The sequence below is a fragment of the Berghia stephanieae genome, chromosome 7 (assembly GCF_034508935.2).
Source record: "Berghia stephanieae isolate SIO BIC M18660-M18661 chromosome 7, UCSD_Bste_1.3, whole genome shotgun sequence".
Classification (NCBI taxonomy): Eukaryota; Metazoa; Mollusca; class Gastropoda; order Nudibranchia; family Aeolidiidae; genus Berghia; species Berghia stephanieae.
In genome coordinates, this window is record NC_088366.1 from 40,380,933 (window position 1) to 40,402,601 (window position 21,669).

The 21,669-nt window shown below is 35.4% G+C and overlaps 1 protein-coding gene across 2 annotated transcripts in view; it reads right to left on the minus strand.

Moving 5' to 3' along the window:
* The window catches only part of LOC144977228 (cyclin-D1-binding protein 1 homolog), a 90,311-nt gene that overhangs the window by 10,149 nt on the left and 58,493 nt on the right, over positions 1–21,669 (minus strand). The window lies entirely within an intron of this gene.

Sequence of the window (21,669 nt, forward strand, 5' to 3'; positions counted from 1 at the left end):
AATGTGAATATATTACGTAACTTATGATGATATAATGTCAGGTTTGTAAGGTTACGTTTCCAGTAGGTACAGAAAACTGATTTTTCAAACCCAACAATGCTCAATTTAGTCACTTTTGCTTAAAAGAGTTTGCAATTCTGAGCATTTTGATACCAATATCATACATGTATCTCAATTTTTAAGGAAGATATGGTCATTTGAAAATTTGACAATTTCGTCGTCGCGACACCCTGCTTCAGCACCCAACTTCGGGACTTCGTATAAAAAAAGTATCGGGCTCACAATGACAAAATTTCAACTGCTTAGAGTCTCATAGAAATTAAACAACACCAATTTTTTTCAGAACTCTAGCTCTTTATTTAATTACATTTTAAGCGCCACGAAAACGCAAAAAAATGCATATTTCCCATAAATCGCCAAGGGAGACAAAAAATGTGTCCGTCGAGGCAGCCTCTGGTCGGCACGCCATTTTGCTCTCACTGACTGGGCTGTGCAACTCGTGTTTATTTACCAAAGTTAAATGCTGGGCGAATGCGGGCGATACTTATAATCGGTACGGCATTTCCATATTTTAAGAGAAAAATGGATGAGCTTTCCAGTAATGTAAAAATAGTCTGCTGAAATTTTGTGGAAATGAGTTTAATCTTCCTGTTTTTGAGAAATTTTAAAAATAAAATCGCTTCCCCTAAATAAACCAACAGTTATTTGGTATCGATCGAAACGTCAAGATCTTGTGCACATTTTAAACCAATTACTGATCCGATACCACCCATGGCCCGAAATCGCCAAGCTCTTCAAGATGACCGATCGCGAAAAGTTCGTTTTTTTCCATCAGCGGGCGAGCCGATTAGTGACTTGTTTCAAAACCCACTTAAATTATCTTCAAAAAAAGCAGATAAATCATTTAGACACCATTTTAAAGGGATTTGAATAAGCTTTCGATTGGTATAAATTTTATCCTTGTCATTTTGATATTTAATGGAATACAACGAAGTAAAATTTATGTAAAACACATCGAACATTGTCCGCCAGAGCGCATTAGCGGCAGTTTGCCGTACCTATTTCCAGGCAGTTGAAAGGCGTGGATTATATGTTCCTCCGACAACGGGCTCAGGCTTGTAATGTTCCACTTCCAGGCAGTTGGGAAGGGGTTATTTAGATATATCTACGACAGCGGGCTCAGGTTTGATCCTTAAAATGTTGAGCATTACACCGTCAAAGGTAAAAGCTACGGCGTCTTGATGGTGGAGATAAAATATCCACAAAGTACCAAAAGATAAAAATCTTCAAATATATATGAGGAATGGAGCGGCTGGCCGTCGGCATAGATTGTAGAGAGAAGTGAGTGTAGAATGTTAGACCTATCAGCTTTTATAATAAGTGGCGACGTGACAGAATGTAGAACGAAAAGTATTCACTAATTAGAAATTAATTCGAGGGAAGGCTATAAAAGGAAAGACGATCTAATATTAGAAGGTAAAGTTTATCTAAGCCTACCGAAATATAACTGGAGTGAGATGAATTCAGTTCTTAATAAAATAAAATTTAATAAGATAATAGGATTCAATAGTCGTAACATCACTTCCTTCCTAATGACGCATGGTAACTTAGCAACACTGGCTCTAAACTATCGGAACAATGGCGGACGCAGTATGAAATATTTCTCCGGCGAGCATAAAAACGTATCCAGAGGAGAAAAAAACCCCCATAAATTTGATCATGTTTTGACTTTTACACATTATGGTCACAAGACATATGAAAAGTTCTAGCCAGCTTGAAGAATATAAAGTAATTATTTTCTTTGTTTAGAACCAAGATGGCCGCCGTTGCCGGGCTGCGTGACATGAGACTACTGAATCCAATTGTGAACAACCTTTACTGTGACACCCCCCACCCACGTATAAAATATACTCTTTAACCATGATGGGAAAGATAGATTTTACAAACGTAAGTAAATTTGCTATCATGATACTCTAGCGTTAATCCATTGTTATGATTTGTGCTACAATTAAATTATTTATTAACTAGACATGGAAATGTTTATATTAACGGAGGTATATGAATGGGTGACTATAACAATGAAAGATTGTGATTACAAATCATTGTGATGAACAACATGATGGCAATGTGATTACAAATCATTGTGATAAACAATAGTGATGGCAATGAAGCATGATTTAAGTCGATGATATGAAGGTAATTTACTGAATGAAATGAATGAAAATGTAAATGAAATATTGACATTTCTATTATTAATCATTAATGAGTGAAAATTCATAACAATAATAGATAAAGAGAAGATTTCCCAAATCATGAATGGGTATGGTATATATATCCAAACAATACTCAATGTATACTCAATGTTACATTAAGTTGGGACATCATGTTTACAAATAAAATTATCGAAATTGTGCGCTCTGATTTGGCATAATTTGCGAGGTAACTAACAGTATGCATAAGAGGTGGGTGGGTTAAGTTATACCCATCTCATGTGTTTACACTAATCGAGTAAGTAGGTCGGCGTGGATCTTCTCACAGCCTGGTATATGAGAGATACTGAAGGTGTAATTTTGCAAAAACAAACTCCATCTTAGTACTCTACTGTTATTCATTTTGTTATTTCTTATGTACGTGAGTGGTTTATGGTCTGTTTCGACCACAAACTCTTTTAGCAGTAGATATCTGCTGAATGTCTTTAAAGCAAAGACGATGGCCAGTCCTTCACGCTCTATTACAGAGTACCATGATTCTCTGTCCAATAACTTTCTGCTTGCATATAAGCAAGGCATTAGAGTTCCCTCATGCTCCTGTAATAGTACGTCTGCAATGCCCTTATCAGACGCATCAGTTCTTGCAACAAATTCTTTTGACATGTCGGGTAATTTAAGAATTGGTTCTGAACAGAGTAATGCCTTTAATTGATTAAAGCTATTCTGACACGCTTCTGTCCAAACAATTTTGTTCGGTGACCATTTCTTTGTCAGATTTGTTAGTGGTGTCGCGATGTGCGCGAAGTTGTAAATGTATTTCCTGTAAAAATTTAGGAGCCCAAGTACTTTGCGTACTTCTTTTGTCTTAGGTGGTTGCAATTGTGCGAATTTTGTTTGTTCTTCTGTCTCGGGTGTCTGTGTCCCATGACCAACGGTATGATTAATCCTGCATTTGAAGCTTCAATATTAGTAAACATAGGTTGCGACACTGTGTCTCTATCAAAATATTTTTTTAGCATATTTGCATGGAATGCCTTTGTTGTGTTGTTAATTTGAATCTCGTAATGAACATTAGATTTTACTGCTATTATTCTGAATGGTCCTTTCCATGTAGCTAAAAGTTTACTGGAGTCAACGGGTAAGAGTATTAGTACTTTGTCACCAATCTCAAATTTTCTTGATTTGCTTTTGCGATCAGAGTATTCTTTGTATTTCTCCGCTTTTTTACTGACGGATTCCTGCGCTAGCTTACACGTGTCCTCTATTCTGTCTTTCAGGTTTCTTACATATATACGTAAGCAAACATAATTTCATTACTGTCCTCCTCATTCCCTTCACAAATATCAGCTACTACGTTGATCGGGCCGCGAGGTGATCGTCCATACATCAACTCAAATGGGGAGTAGCTTGTCGATTCTTGGGGTATTTCTCTATACTATAAGCAAATAGGATTGCTGGTAAGTATCTGTCCCAATCATCTGGTTTTTCTGCTGACACTTTTCTTAACATATTCTTCAGAGTGCCATTAAATCTTTCACAAAGACCATTTGCTTGGGGTGGTAGGGAGTTGTGAATGAGTGTTGGATTCCCATGAGTTTCATGGTTTCATGCATCATATGTGATGTAAATTGGGGTCCATTGTCCGACAGTATCTCATTTGGTATGCCTATTCTAGTAAAAATTGTCATCAATGCTTCAGTTATGTGATCCGATGTAGTTGATTTCAGTGCTATCGCTTCTGGCCACCTGGTTGCGTAATCGACTAGTGTTAGTATGTGCGTATGATTTCTATCTGATTTTGTTAAAGGGCCTGTAATGTCAAATGCAACTTTTTGAAAAACTTTTTCAATAACTGGGGTTGTCTCTAATGGCAATCTCGGTATTCTGCCTTTTGCGACTCTTCTTTGGCACGTGTCACACGATTTCACATATTCTCGGACGACTTTAGTAATTCCAGGCCTTGTGAAATTCTCGGATATTCTCTTCAATGTGGAAGAGCTCCCAAGATGTCCAGAAGTTATTGAATCGTGCACTATTCCAAGGATTTTGTTTCTGTAAATACTCGGCGTGACCAGCTGTTTAGCTATTTTGTTTCTTTTCCTATGTAACCTGAACAGAATGTCTTTTTCAATAATGTATTCAACTTTTGATTTCCTCCCTTTGTTTCCGATATTGAAATATGATGTTAAAGTCGGGTCCTTTTTCTGTTCTTCAATGAATGTGCTCCTGTCAAATTGTTGTGGTTCAAGAGGAATAGTTCCGAATAGTCATTGGCTTCTCTGTTGTCTTAGTCATATTTCTTGTTTCTGCTAGACAAGCTGTTTCTTGAGTTAATGACCATTCTGTCACATCTTTTGGGTTTTCTTTAAGACCTTTTATATTGCCAACAATAACATCAGCGACAGGATTGGTAAGTATACAGCATTCCACTATTCCTGTATAGTATGGGGTTTCTATGTACACATTAGCTGTTTCAAAGGTTTCGACTGTGCCACTGAATGTGATGCATTGTACCGTTTTTCCAGTTTTGTCTTCGTCGTTGATCAAAGATGCTTTTATTCCTACTGTACTGCATCCTGTGTCTCTCAATATTTTGCAATCAGTTCCATTAGCTTTGCCTTCACAAAAAAATAGCGATCCTGACTTGTGAGTTTGTGTTAAAAGTGACATACCTTTCACGCAATACACATTTATATTTTCTCCTGACATTACTCGTGTCTGATTATTTACACTGGTTTGGAGTGATGCATTTGCAGTTTCTTTTGGATATCCCACGATTTTGTAACATTTGTCTGCTGTGTGGCCTTTCATTCCACAATATTGACATTTAATTATAGGTTTGTTGGTTTTCTTATACTCAGTACTATTGTCAGTGCTATTTCTTGTTTTGTTTTGATAGGATCGGCTATGGTCTCTATTGAACTGTTTGTTCCATGGTTTGTTACTATGGTCATCTTGTTTCACTTGTGTGTTCCGAGTTATTGATCGGCTCGTTCTATTTGAGTACTGAACTTTAAGTGTACATGGACTCTGAGCAGTGGCAGCGTAGTATGGTTCCTTCAATGTTCTGCTAAGGGGTGTCAATGGATGTGCGCTGTTAAAGTTTTCTGCGTAGATTTTTAATTTGTCCAAGTTTTCTGGCTTTCTCTCTTTAAAGAATGCGACTCAATCTGGGTTGCAAGCTCGATAGATTCGATTCTTCAGCGTTAGATAGTAAAGGCCTGCAAAGTCGTCTTGTTTTACGTGTGCCAACTCAAGCCATCGATTTAGAAATTGAGTAATTCGGTTCACGAATGTATTAAAGTCTTCTCCACTTTCCGGTTTTGCAGTGTGAAACCTTTCCTGGTAATCTTCCGTTAATCTAAATCTTTTTAGTAGAGCGTCTTTAATTTTACCATAGTCATCTGCATCTTCAGTTGTTAAGGTATAGAAAACTTTCAGCGGTTCTCCAGATAAGCAGTTAATCAAGGCTGTGGCCCATTTGCTTTCCGGCCAATGATAACCTTTAGCCTGAACTTCGAATCGGTGTACACAGCCGTTTATTACACTAGAAATCTTTCACTTTAGTTTACTACCACCTCACCCCCAATGGGAACGACCCACCGTCGATGACGGGGAGACCACCGTGTGGTTAGGTCATAACAGATGTCCAGAACGTGAAAACTGGCCTATATTTATCCCTGCGGGTAGAATGCACCGCTTGGATTTCATTGTCAGTCAGGCTATAGGACAGATTTCGTGAAATCGTTCATTTTTACACTGCAATTGCTGACCATACACTTCTTCTATATTTTTCTATTTTATATGGATATAACGGCCACATTTTCATCTTTAAGACGCAATTATTTTCATTGATATCAAGAAATGGTGAGTATACTTTATTCTTTCTTGAAAAATGTATATTTTTCTATTTAAAATTAACCTAAAAAATATTTTTAATTGTTCAAAAAATTCAAATTGATGTTATCTGAGTTTTGGTACCCTAAAACATGGTAGTAAATATAAGAGTAATAATCTACTTTTAATATAGCATTTATTTCAATGATTTATAATGACCGGTTTCTGCACAATGAATGTGTAAACACATCTTGTCTAATTCTTTGTTGGCTAACAATATTAGTCCCGTATTCAGGCAAACTCCAGAGACATAAGAACACGAGTCCAATTGTGATGATAACGTTATTGTTGTTGTTGTTTTATGGTGATGATGATGATGATGATGATGATAGCGCAGTAATAGTAGTAATCATAGTAGTAGTAGTAGTAGTAGTAGTAGTAGTAGTAGTAGTAGTAGTAGTAGTAGTAGTAGTAGTAGTAGTAGCAGTAGTAGTAGTAATAGTAGTAGTAGTAATAGTAATAGTAGTAGTAGTAGTAGTAGTAGTAGTAGTAGTAGTAGTACACACACACACACTCAGAGAGAGAGAGAGAGAGAGAGAGAGAGAGAGAGAGAGAGAGAGAGAGAGAGAGAGAGGGGGGGGGGGGGCGTGTGTGTGTGTGTGTGTGTGTGTAAAACTCGTGTACGCACATTTTTAGCAGGGAACGATTTTTATTGCTTGTTCAGTCAAGTTCTCATGATTTCTCTGTGAAAATTGAACTTTAAACCTATAACTTCCACACCGATTTGCCATTCCGTCTTCACGATTCGCACCTTCCCTCGATATTCTTCTACAGCGCCCGTTGGTACAGTCAACGGGCGTGAGAAAAGAGGGTAGATAGATATATTATAACATCAAAAAGCGATGTGATCAAAGGTGGCGGATCATTGTGTAACATCAAAAGCCCGATGGACTGCGCTCCAAGGCCGAACATTCGAGGGGATATGTGATTTGAGTGGGAGGGGCTTATTTGACTTTGCCGATGACCGACTGGTGGACGATTGAAATTATAATTGTCCTTTTTCAGCAGCCAATTGGAAATGGGTAATTGTAAACATCTGATTGGCGCTCCATGGATAGAAAGCAGTTTGGAGGTCATGGGATGAAATTGCTGGAGAGGTGGAGTAAATTAGAAATGAATTGAAAGTAATTTGGGGCGTTGGCTAGGTGTCAAATAAGACTCTCGCAGACCGGTGATAAATCCTTTTTTTTGGCCGCAAATGATACAGTAAACTTCTTTCTCTATCTTATTTTTGCTAAAAATATTTCAGAGTATATATAGGCGGATTCCATTTTGAATAACGGGCATTTAGAACTATATTTTATAGGAAAATTATTACGTTATTATTATTAGCAGGCATCTAGGCGATCACTATCGTATTATGACTAACAATCAATAATATTATTATAACTCTTATAATTACAATTATTATTATTATTATTATTATTATTATTATTATTATTATTATTATCATCACCATCATCATCATCAATATCAATAATAACTAATGGGTTTTTTTCTTTACTCAGATGAATGGTCATACTGAAAACAAGCATTGTCTCAATGCAAATGGACTCTGTCGAATAAGCTGTGAAAGGGCTCAAATGAGATATGTGGTCAAAAAACATTTCATGCAAACTGCTCCAGAATTAGCAAGTGAAGTTCCACCAGTGAAAAAAAGAAAACAGAACGTTGGTTAATTAGAAGCTGTTTCTGTGAAATGTAACAATCAGCTGTTCCTTACAATAATCGTGAGGTTTTACGTATGTTAATAAAAAGTATTAATATATAAAATGTGTTAAGATCTAGACGTCTATACAAAGTTCAAAGGAATACTTATAACTTATCTTTACTTATGATTGTCAATTTATTTTAAAATACAGATCACTTTGATTATCTGATCATTAATCCCCCCCCCCCCCCCCCCCCCTCCCATCTTTTTCAATGCATTAATCACGATTTTTTATTATCAAAAAATGGATATTATTTATTTTTTACTATTATTATTATTATTACAGTGGTGATCAAGAGTAAGATAAATACACTGATACTATATGATTATTACTAGTATTAGTATTACATCGATATCACGTGTTTCAACTGATTCACAATGATCATTTCTGTTATCCACGATGCTTCGGTTGATCAATAAGCAGACCATTTTCAACAAATTTCCATTTTAAATAGTATTAGTATTAGCTATCTGGTAGGCGTCCTTTTTTTTGTCACAGCGAGAGAGAGAGAGAGAGAGAGAGAGAGAGAGAGAGAGAGAGAGAGAGAGAGAGAGAGAGAGAGAGTGTGTGTGTGTGTGTAAGTGTGTGTGTGTGTGTGTTTTGGTGTGTGTGTGTTGGTGTACATAAAACTAATTTATGCAACGTTTTACCACGAAACAATTTTCATTTTACCACCTCAGTTTAATCTCTCATCAGTTCTCTCCGAACTTTGAACCTATAACTTTAACCCAGCTACGTCATTCCATCTTCACGATTCGCACCTCATCGCGATATTCTTTATGTTGACTCGTGGTACAGTCAACGGGTTTGAGAGAAGATAGATATTGAGTGACATCATCAAAAGCGATGTGATCAAAGCTGGCGGATGGTTGTGTAACATCAAAGACCAGTGACTGGTCTACAAGGCCTATCATATTCGTGGGTATGTGTGATTTGAGTAGGAGGAGCTTTCTTGACTTTGCCGATGACCGACTGGAGGATAATTGAAATTAGAATTGTCCTTTTTCAGCAGCCAATTGGAAATAGGCAATTGTAAAAAGCTGATTGGACGCTCATGGAAAGAAAGCAGTTTGAGGGACATGGAAGGAAATTGCCGGAGAGCGTGGAGTGGGGAGGAGTAAATTATATTGAATGAATTGATAGTAATTTGGGGCGTTGGGAAGTTAAATAAAACTCTCGGAAACAGGTGATGAGTCAATTCTTCGGTCGCAAATGATTCAGTAAAATTCTTTATTCTTTCTTTTTCTTTTTTTTATTTCCTTTCTGTCAGAGTGGACATATAAAGGTGAATTCCAATTTTTTTTTTTTAAACGGGCATTTAGAACGATATTTTAAAGAGAAATTATTGCGTTTACCAAAATTAGCAGGCGTTTAGGTGATAGCCACTATATTATTTTATTATTTTCATGAAAATGATCATTATCATCATCATCATCATCATTATTATTATTATTATTATTATTATTATTGTCATTATTATTATTATTGTCAATATTATTATTATTATCATCATCATCATCATCATCATCATCATCATCATCATCATTATTATTATTATTATTATTATTATTATTATTATTATTATTATTATTATATATTATTATTATTATTATTATTATTATTATTATAGTTTAGATCTATACAAACGTCAAAGGAATGCATATAACATATCTTTTTCCTAAGAATTGTCAATTGCCATTACTAAAACCAGTTCGTTTTGATCATTTGATCAACAAACCCCTACAATTCGGTGATTACGCATTTTTTAAATTGCTGTCAAAAAAGGATATGGCTGTACAGGTGAGCGGATATCTCAACAATGCTTCATTACAAAACGACTTTGATTATATATTTTTACTCTGTGAATATTGATGATTATTGCAGTATTTTTCATTTATTTGTATAAACTCAGATAACTATGTAATGTTTGATTATATCGTTTGAAGTAATTAAAATTTCGGACACATTTTTATGGTTATTTCCTATAAAATCTAATCCCAAATGATCTACTAAAATTATATCAAATAAAAGTATGTAAATCACTAGTTATGACTCTAAAATATCTTATTGTAACATCTAATAGCATCTTTACTACGCCACTTTGAACTTGAGAAAAAAATCATCAAAATAGGAAAAATTGGTCTCCCTTTCGGCACAGGCCGTGACTCGCCATCTGTTATGAACTAGCGTCCGGCAAAATTTACCTGTCGAACTAAAGTGAAAGCAGTAAACGGCTGTGTGTAAGAAGGATTCTAGACAGTTTGAGCGTTCATCGTAGGTTGGCATGCAGGGAAGTTTCACGAAAAATTCATCACCATTATTATGTTTTCTTTCATGACCGGCTTTTGTTTTTTCAATTTCCAGCATCATTTGGGTCCTTTTGGTTTCTTCTTCTGCTAAAGCTATCTGTCTTTTTAGTTCCCTTTCTTGGGCTCTTTCTTCTCGTTCTTCTCTACGTATTCTTTCTTCGTGTTCTTTTTCTTCTCTACGAATTCTGTCTTCATTTTCTTCTCTGCGAATTCTTTCTTCATTTTCTTCTCTACGAATTCTTTCATTTTTTTCTCTACGAATTCTTTGTTCTTTTTCTTCTTTTATTTTCTCTTCGCACCATGAAAATATTCTTTCCTGGGGTATTTCTAAGTCCTTTGCGAGACTTAAGTATCTTTTATATGCTTCCATGTTGCAATAAATTAGTTACGATATTTTATATATATTATATTGACAGGATACTGTTACTGTTTTATTTATTTACACTTACTGGAATGAACTGTTCTATTTTTAGAAATCTCTCTCTCTCTCTTATTTCAACTTATTATGTATGTTGAATTTGATGCCTTTTATCGTTATATCTTATAAAGCAATGTATCAATACAATGAGGAGTTAGTATGACTTGTGTCAATAACAATGCGTCAATCGCAGTGTACTCTAAACTATGTTACTACCAAATTTATCACCAATGTGTGTGACTCGTCGTTAGTTTGTGTACAATTATTCGCAATGACGCTAATATACTAGAATGTAATAACAATAATAGGGTGCCAAAATAATCCCAAGTTATCTATCACTAAATATAACACGACGACTAGAAGACTCCTTTTTTTTTTTAAAGACTCACTTTTCAGAACATAATATATAAGTGGTTTTCGGTAACAGTAATATGTCAAAAATGTATTTAAAACAAATCACTATGCAAAACAAATCACGATGTCTATAGTTACTAAGTGATGCCCAACTCATGTAAAAGAGAATAATGAAGGCTGGTTGTTCAACAATTGTAATTAGGCATTGAAGAGTGTTTAACAGTGATGTCTGAAATACAAAACAATAAAATATCATAAGATTTACGATAGTTACAAAATGTGTTCACAACACTGAGTGATTGGATGATAGGTGAATGAATCGTTATGGAATGTAAACATATTGAAAACAATTCATGAATGAGGCAAACAACAACATGAAATGAGTGATATAATAACAAAGTGGACAAGGAATGAATGAATGAATGAATAACTGAGTTAATAGATGAATGAATGAATGTATAATGTATGAATGAACGAATGAATGGAGGAATAAATGTATGAATGATTGGATAAATGAGTGAATAAACGAATGAATGGATGAATAAATGAATGAATAATTTATAAATGAATAAATGAAGGAATGAATGAGTGAATTGGTATTCAATTTATATGAAAGAATGAATGGATAAATTGCTATTCCATTTAAATGAAGAAATGAAAAAGAGAAAAGAGAAAAAAAAATTAAATTAATCCTGTAAATAGGGAGTTCAATTAAAATATGATCAAGTGGGGCAATTAAGAGTTTTACAATTTAAACTTTAAAGTTAGATGAAATAGATATATGTAACTAAATAAATTCAATTCTTTATATGTGTCCCCTCCAAAATGTCATGGTCTCAAGTGAGACATAAAGATATGTAGAATGAGGCCCCAGAATTTACTAGTTACTATAAATGAAAAACAATTAACGATTTGTTTAAGATGAAATAAAAAGAAAGATGAAATTTAATTAAAAGAGATAAATAGTAGTTGTGGCAGTTACAAATAGAAATGTGTATATATTACGTAACTTATGATGATATAATGTCAGGTTCGTATTTCCAGGCAGTTGAAAGGCGTTGATTATATGTTCCTCCGACAACGGGCTCAGGCTTGTAATGTTCCACTTCCAGGTAGTAGGGATGGGGTTATTTAGATATTTCTTCGACAGCGGGTCCAGGTTTGATCCTTAAAATGTTGAGGATTACACCGTCAAAGGTAAAAGCTACGGCGTCTTGATGGTGGAGATAAAATATCCACAAAGTACCAAAAGATAAAAATTTTCAAATATATATGAGGAATGGAGCGGCTGGCCGTCCGGCATAGATTGTAGAGAGAAGTGAGTGTAGAATGTTACCTATCAGCTTTTATAATAAGTGGTGACATGACAGAATGTAGAACGAAAAGTATTCACTAATTAGAAATTAATTCGAGGGAAGGCTATAAAAGGAAAGACGATCTAATATTAGAAGGTAAAGTTTATTTAAGCCTACCGAAATATAACTGGAGTGAGATGAATTCAGTTCTTAATAAAATAAAATTTAATAAGATAATTGTGAACAACCTTTACTGTGACAGATATAACGGGATTTGGCTACAGCAGGGATTTTTTGCGAGTCCCACTATTCCCAGTGAGTTGTTTTCAATAGCTTAACCAATGGAATTATTTATTTCCGTGAGCACCACCAACAACTCAGTTTTCATTTTTGTTTGTGATAGTCACCTTGCAATGTGACAATAATTTTTTGTCAGTCTCAGGCGTAGCCATCTTAAGTGCTTGCCTGACCCGAAACAATCACTCATAGTTTATGAGTATTTATCACAATATGTTGACACACTAATGAAGAAATTGCATTGTGACATTTGACAACAGAATATTTATTTTTCAATCATCTGTGTTAAATTGTGAGTGATGTTCAGGATCTATAGGGCTGATTGTTTCTAGTGTCAAGCAAAGGATAGCTATGGGCTCGGGCTATAGTTTTACAAAGGGTAAGGTTGTGTGGACAAGTGCCCTCCCCCCTCCATTCTTACCGCTTCCCCCTTTCATGTTATCATGCTTGCCGTGTATGACATGGTGGTGTGTGTGTTGTTTGTCTAAACAAGTAATTCAGTAGTGAATGGTATTCACTATTTTGTAAGAAAAAGGCATGAATCTATGAGACCAGGATCTACAAAAATTGAGATCATATGATACTTGTACAGTAATTTGTCTCTCTTAACTTACAGAAGTGTTCATTTATCCATCTGAACACAAACACAGCTTCCAAGAGATTTTCCATCTGTCCTGTGTAGTTCGATGAATATGTGTTGCAATGTATTAAGTGTGCTTTAAATTTAAAGCATAAAGAATGCAAATATTGAAAATATTTTGAAAGTATACCATACTATAAATAGATGCAAACTGTCAATGAAATAAATGGATCCACATGGAAATTTTAGCTCCCATGAGGAAAGTTAGAAATTAAATTTCCAGAACGTTTAGAGGATGAAAATCTTTCTGGAGTTTAAATTTGGCCATTTCTGGTAAGCCTGATAAATTTCAGAGCTTCGAAAATTACAGATATTTCCAGAAAAGTGAAGCAATGTAGGGTAAAGTCGAGTAACTTCGCCTGCGAGTAAATTCATGAAGACCATCCATCCCCCCAATATAATGCATGGTAAATATTTATCATTTCACTCCTCAGCATTGGAATAGTCCATATTCAAAAGACAAGACACAAATGTGTGTTTTCTTTGGTTTGCAGGAAATCAATGAAAAATCTTTAAAAGATATAGCATGTCAAAGTGACATGGCGTAATCAAGATGACTTTTCACTTGTAAAAGGCAATCCTTAACTAAAGTTCCCCTCTTTTAGTTTTTGAATGTGAAGGCCTTGGTCATAAAATCAATGCGGTATTCACTTTGTCGTCCTCCATATCCATTTCATTTTCATTTTAAGAAAAATATTTCTAAAATATTTAAGACATTATTTCAAAAGTATACAATTTCTGGTAAATTCGACAGTACTTTCAAATAAGTTTGCCAGTACATTCAGGTAAATTCACAGCACATCACTGTCATCGTACAATAATTGTTTCAAAGACGATTTTTTCCATGCAATAGAGGCTGTACGTAAGCACTGAAATCTAAGTAAGTTTAGAAAGGAAAATATGAATATGTAAGTGGGTATAATAACCAGAAATCAGTTGACTCAGGTGTGAATGGCTATGATATCGTAATTCTGGCAATGTAATGTGTCCTCAGAAAGGCACTTTACATATATCCTCAAATGCAATTCAAGTGCAAATAAATAGCAAACAATAGGCAGTATCGGATAATGTAGAGAGGTAAAGGACAAAAAGTGTCTAAGAAATGAAAATTGTTTCCCATATTGTCCTCCAGGGAGACAAACGATGTATAAAACCTCACAACAAATTTACCCGCTGTGTGGCGAATTTACCCGACAACAGTGGTAGTAAAAAGAGGAAATAAATCTACGTTAACACTTCATAAAAATACAATTAATTGGACAGGTAAAGCGATCGTCAATGTCTGGGTTGCCCAATTAGCAAATTTGAGGCTTACGGCAGGCCAGACGTGAGACATTGAAAAAGTAGCGTAGCTACCCGCTTTTACCCTAACAAAAAAGAGCATGAAAATCATTCTAATACTGATAAAACGCCTTATTACAGTTTTTCCAGGAAACTTTTACCTCATTTACCTAAAGAATTTTTGACAAGTTGGTATCATTAAAATTGATCATATATGAAATAAAATCTTTTTGCATAAAATGTAAACATATGTCAGGGCTGTGAATGGTTGGAGAAAAAATTGTCGGAACTTTTTGAACACGCGAAAATAGACACAACAGGACAATAATATGGACACAACACAGATATGACACGTCAAATCAGGTCACTTTCCCCTACTTATTTATAACGAGGTCCTTATTTTATGGTACCAAAAAAAAATTCCAATTATATGAGGGCCCAAGTCTGAGCTAGTTGTAAAATGAAAGGAAGAGAACAATTCCTACCCTTTTGAAGGATGTGTATCTCATGCTTAACACAGTAAGCTGCGTATCTTCGCTCCTGTTTGTGTTAAATGTTTACGCTGATTCTTTCGTTTATTTGGATTAATTCTTATAGAAGAAGAAGAAGAAGAAGAAGAAGAAGAAGAAGAAGAAGAAGAAGAAGAAGAAGAAGAAGAAGAAGAAGAAGAAGAAGAAGAAGAAGAAGAAGAAGACGACGACGAAGAAGAAGAGGAGGTGGTGCAGTGGTGTGAGGGCTTTCGAGGAAAAATAATTATTTCGCATTATTTTTTCTCCGTCTCACATCTGGACGAAACCAAAGAAATATAGAGACTGAGAAATAAGAACCGGAGATATGCATGTGTGTCGGTAGCAAAATAGAGAGAAACCTTCCGGTCCGGTTCGACACACTTCTGTGCGTGTGTTATTTACTGATTAGGTGTGTGTGTGTGTGTGAAGATGACTCGCGCGAACTTCGTGACCCACTCTCGCTGGCTGTGGCACAGTAGCCAGGAAGTGAATACATATACGTCTAGCGGAGCGTGTAGGTGGCATGATAATATTATAGCACAGCCGTTTATTACACTAGAAATCTTTCACTTTAGTTTACTACCGCCTCACCCCGAATGGGAACGACCCACTGTCGATGACGGGGAGACCACCGTGTGGTTACGTCATAACAGATGTCCAGAACGTGAGAACAGGCCTATATTTATCCCTGCGGGTAGAATGCACCGCTTGGATTTCATTGTCAGTCAGGCTATAGGACAGATTTCGTAAAATCGTTCATTTTTACACTGCAATTGCTGACCATACACTTCTATATTTTTCTATTTTCTATGGATATAACGGCCACATTTTCATCTTCAAGACGCAATTATTTTCATTGATATTAAGAAATGGTGAGTATACTTTATTCTTTCTTGAAAAATGTATATTTTTCTATTTAAAATTAACCTGAAAAATATTTTTAATTGTTTAAAAAATTCAAATTAATGTTATCTGTGTTTTGTTACCCTAACACATGGTAGTAAATATAAGAGTAATAATTTACTTTTAACATAGCATTTATTTCAATGATTTGTAATGACGGGTTTTTGCACAATGAATGTGTAAACACATCTTGTCTAATTCTTTGTTGGGTAACAATATTAGTCCCGTATTCAGGCAAACTCCAGAGACATAAGAACACGAGTTCAATTGTGATGATAACGTTATTGTTGTTGTTTTATGGTGATGTTGATGATGATAGCGCAGTAGTAGTAGTAGTAGTAGTAGTAGTAGTAGTAGTAGTAGTAGTAGTAGTAGTAGTAGTAGTAATAGTAGTAGTACACACACACACACACACACTCAGAGAGAGAGAGAGAGAGAGAGAGAGCGTGCGCGCATGTGTGTGTATAAAACTAATGTACGCACATTTTTAGCACGGAATGATTTTTATTGCTTGTTCAGTCAAGTTCTCATGATTCTCTGTGAAAATTGAACTTTGAACCTATAACTTTCACACCGATTTGCCATTCCGTCTTCACGATTCGCACCTTCCCTCAATATTCTTCTACATCACCCGTTGGTACAGTCAACGGGCGTGAGAAAAGAGGGTAGATAGATATATTACATCATCAAAAAGCGATGTGATCAAAAGCCCGGTGGACTGCGCTGCAAAGCCGAACATTCGAGGGGATATGTGATTTGAGTGGGAGGGGCTTATTTGACTTTGCTGATGACCGACTGGTGGACGATTGAAATTATAATTGTCCTTTTTCAGCAGCCAATTGGAAATGGGTAATTGTAAACATCTGATTGGCGCTCCATGGATAGAAAGCAGTTTGGAGGTCATGGGATGAAATTGCTGGAGAGGTGGAGTAAATTTGCAATGAATTGAAAGTAATTTCGAGCGTTGTCTAGGTGTCAAATAAGACTCTCGCGGACCGGTGATAAATCAATTATTTTGGCCGCAAATACTACAGTAAACTTCTTTCTCTATCTTATTATTGCTAAAAATATTTCAGAGTGGGTATATAGGCGGATTCCATTTTGAATAACGGGCATTAAGAACTATATTTTAAAGGACAATTATTACGTTATTATTAATAGCAGGCATCTAGGCGATCACTATCGTATTATTACTAACAATCAATAATATTATTATAACTCTTATTATTACAATTATTATTATTATTAGTATTATTATTATCATCATCATCATCATCATCATCATCATCCTCAATAATAACAAATGATTTTTTTTCTTTACTCAGATGAATGGTCATACTGAAAACAAGCGTTGTCTCAATACAAATGGACCGTCGAATAAGCTGTGAAAGGGCTCAAATGAGATATGTGGTTAAAAAACATTTCGTGCAAACTGCTCCAGAATTAGCAAGTGAAGTTCCACCGGTGGAAAAAAAAGAAAACAGAACGTTGGTTAATTAGATGCTGTTTCTGTGACATGTAACAATCAACTGTTCCTTACAATAATCGTGAGGTTTTACATATGTTAATAAAAAGTATAAAAATGTGTTAAGATCTATACAAAGTTCAGAGGAATACTGATAACTTATCTTTACCTATGATTGTCAATTTATTTTAAAATAACAGTTCATTTTGATTATCTGATCATTAATCCTCCCCCCCCCCCCCCCTCCTGTCCTTTTCAATGCGTTTATCACGATTTTTTATTGTCAAAAAATGGATATTATTTATTTCTTACTATTATTATTAGTATTATTATTATTATTATTATTATTATTATTAAGAATAATAATAATATTACAGTGGTGATCAAGAGTAAGATAAATACACTGATATTATATGATTATTATTAGTATTAGTAGGTATTCCAGACCAAAATTTAGATAGCTTTAAATAGTAATCCAAGACTTTTTATTTCAAACTATGTGTTGATTGATGTACAGAACAGAAGAAATTATTTAAAAATATTAAAAAATAAAAAAGTTATGGCCTTTCGAAATAGCGAGAAAAAGTACACTCTTTCGCATTGCAAAATACTCCATTTTTGAGATCTCATTCTAAGAAAAGTAAATGACTAAGAACCCAAAGGATCACTTTTACATAAAGACTTGTACCCACACACTTTGTCTAATTTTTTCCCGTGCGCTAAGGAACACGGTTAAAGAGCTATTGAGATCTGAAAATGGAAATTTTGTCATTTTTCGCAATCAAGGGAAATAACTGATTTTTCGTCAAATTTACCAATTTTCAAAAATTCATTAAAAAATAACTAAGGATAATAAATAGTGCAAATATACCTCAAAATAAACAGAAAATTGTAAACTATAAACAACATTTAACACTAGACCTTTTCATTTAGAAATACTCTTGAAATGAAATGAAATTTGGATGCCACAATCAAGAAATATAAAAAATCCATGATTTTCAAAAATTCATAGAAAATTTTGAAACAGCCACAGAATAACCATTTTAGTCTTAAAAGAATTGCAAAGTAATAAACTATGCATGGATGTAGCATATTCACAGTCAGACTGCAGCAGATAACCTTGAGAGCAATCTAAAAACTGGCCAAAAACGGTCGACCAGATAAAATTATTGACTCTGGGGAAAAAAAGGAAATGTGATAAGATGAGACAAAACAGATGTTCCAACACAAAATGCACCTTGTATGAGCAATATAAATCCATTAATGGATAATTCTCACCCAAATCCAATCAAATAATACCCTTCAAGCGCTGATAAGCCTTTGTAATAGCCTTATCAGCAACTGTCCAAAGTCAAGGACTGGCAGAAGATGTCACTTCGAAGTCCCACCTGAAGACATACTTGGACTCCACTTTTGCAATGTCCTCAACAACAGGCCACTTGTAAGTAGAGGCACGAACAGAAGAGTCGATGAGGAACCTCACATAAGCCCGTTGATCACTGATAATGGTGACCAACATAGAACTTTTGGTCATAAAAAACTGCTACCCATTGACCTTGACTTGTGAATCGAAACTCATCATAGTCATCGTCCACATCAGAATCAGACTGATCACATACATTTTCCTCACTATCATCAATTTTCCTTCTTACCGACACTGTCGAGGCAGTGGTGAGCGACGACACTGTCGAGGCAGTGGTGAGCGTTGACACTGGAGTGTCAGAGGTGAATTGGAGTCAGCACTGACAGTGCAGAGACAGATGTTGATACTGGAGAGACTGTAGACACCAGAGATGTTGATGATCCAGGTGTAAAGTAAGGTTCAAAAGTCGAACTGGCAAAAGATGTCACCTTCCCTGGATCACGACGAATATTTTCCCTTAATTTTGCCATTATTGCCGTTGTTGACTTGACAGCATTTCTAATGGATTTATGATGAACTGGTCCGAGCTTCAGAATACGTAAGAGCCAATCAAGTAAGAAGGACTCTGGCAAACCCTGCTGTGTCCGAAATAAGAGCACACTGCAAGTGATGCTCAGGGCACTCAGCGAAGGCGACAAGTAATCACAGTCAAGAATTTCATTGAGGAAAATTTTACGCTCTGCTGAGTCGTGGATTGACCTAGCCGTATCCAACTTCCTGGCGATGAGTAGTCCTATCCTCTGGACAAGTTAGACACACTCTGGATAGAGGTACGTAAACCACTCTGCAATCTGCAGAAAGAAAATAAATGAAAAATGATCACACACTGCAGGTAAGCTGCTGGAGCAGAATTATGAAATATAAGCAAATCAGTAAACAATCCGACTTAACCAAATGGGGTAAAAACAGCAGCATGATTTGAGCACTGAAATATGAACAGGTTGAATGCAGTAAATAGAAGTCCCTCAGAGACAGAGCCTTACATTCTACGGTATATCTTGATTTTGTAGTATTAATTGGGCAGTAACTTGATTGCTACCGTATGGATCTCAATACTTTCTGCTTGATAAAAGAGAATCAATTACTGGTGGTATGAAGAAGGGCTTTAAAATAATGAAATAGTAATGATATGTAATAACTCAACTGCACCTAATACCAGCTTCTGTGCTTGTGAGTAGGGAACTTGCAAACCATAGGGTCTCAGATGCAATACATACCTTGGCCTCAGATGATCCCCCCTCACATCGCAGAAAGTGTAGCTGAAGAACTCGATTAGTTAAAGGGGCACTCCAACAAGCATCAGGTCGCCGACCTTTCCCCTTCATCAAAAACCTTCATTTCATTTCCTCATAGTCATCATCAACTGAAAAAAAAAGTAATCAAGAGTCAATAAGTAGAAAAACAGGTCACAAAAAATGGGATTTCAAACTTTCTACATTGCCAACCATTACTATTACCATCATGGATATTTAAGCTTATACTTATCTACTATATTCTGCCTAATCTAACAACAAAGCATTATTTAGAACATTTTGAAAAGAAAAAAAAATATGATACAAGAAGAGTGGTGCTAAAGTTACTTTACCAATGAACACAAAGTACACAATATTTGAACATTCTGAAAAAGAAAATTCCATAGGTAAAGTAGCCAACTGGCTGTTTGTATGGAGAGAAAGGGGGGGGGGGGGGGGGGCTAGGAGAAGGAGAGAAAGAGAATGAGTATGTGTGCGAGGATGAGAGAGAGAGAGATAAGTGTAAGAGGGGACAAAGATTAGACAATGAGAGAAAAAATGAGAAGGAGATAGAGAGAGAAGAGAGAAAGAGAGTTGGGGGGGGGGGGGGGGGAGTAGAGGGAGAGAGAAAAAATGAAAAAAAGGAGATATAGAGAGAAGAGTATAGAGAAAGAGAGTGGGAGGGGGGGGGGGGTAGAGGGAGAGAGAAATAAATAGATAGAAAGAGAGAGAGAGATATCCTATCTACTAATTTGAGCATCTAACATTATCGATGGAAATGGCCAGTTCACTGTTTGACTCAATTGTCAATAAACAATAAAAAACATGAAAGCCGAAAATCGTTACTTAACTTCTACCTATCTTAGGGATCGATTTGGAGACCCAAAAAAAGTAATTTAATTGAAGCAACACATAATTTCAGGAGTGTGCTTATTCCCCGTCAATTGATAAACAAACGCACTCGGTCGGGTGCCGCCATCTTGGATTTTTATGCCGATGTTGCTAGGTCGTGTTTGAAGAAAGATTTAAACACAATTCTTGACTTTGAAGTCAGCAAATGTCCTACACATGTTGAATTAACTTATATTTTATGATATCATGAAAAAACAAATTAGGATTTCATGGTGTAAAAAATTAACAGAGATCTGTTCTGACATGGAGTTTCAAAATGAGGTCATTCTCAATATTCTCATTCTTGTCCAAGTCAGCGGACGATAATAAAACATCATCATTTATATAAAAGATAGAATTAAATGTAAAATTGATTTAATAAAAGCCAAATTAAAATACTTACCTAGTGATGCTTTTAAAAATCTGTTGAGTTCATATCCATTTTAGAAATTGAATAACACAAAGACACTTCACTTGACTGAGACTCAACTGAGACAACGATGCTAGGCACGCAGGAATCAAAAGTGAAAATGGAATGCTCGCGTTGTGTTGACGTTTGGAACTCCCGCGGGTGGTACAAATCTCGGAAACCATCGAGATTTAGATATTATAAAGAAAAAATGTTTCCAATCCTATTTTTGGCTTTAAAAAATCGAAATTTGTGAATTTTTGCCGATTTTAGGTATTTTTTTCTGAATATTTCGATTTTTTTAGGGTTTTAATGTAAATAAATCACGTTGTTATTGGTATCATTAGAAAGAGCTTTTAATTCCCTTTCTAATAATGCTATTTGTAACACGATCCAACAAAAGTACTAGTAGCGTTGGTGGTTA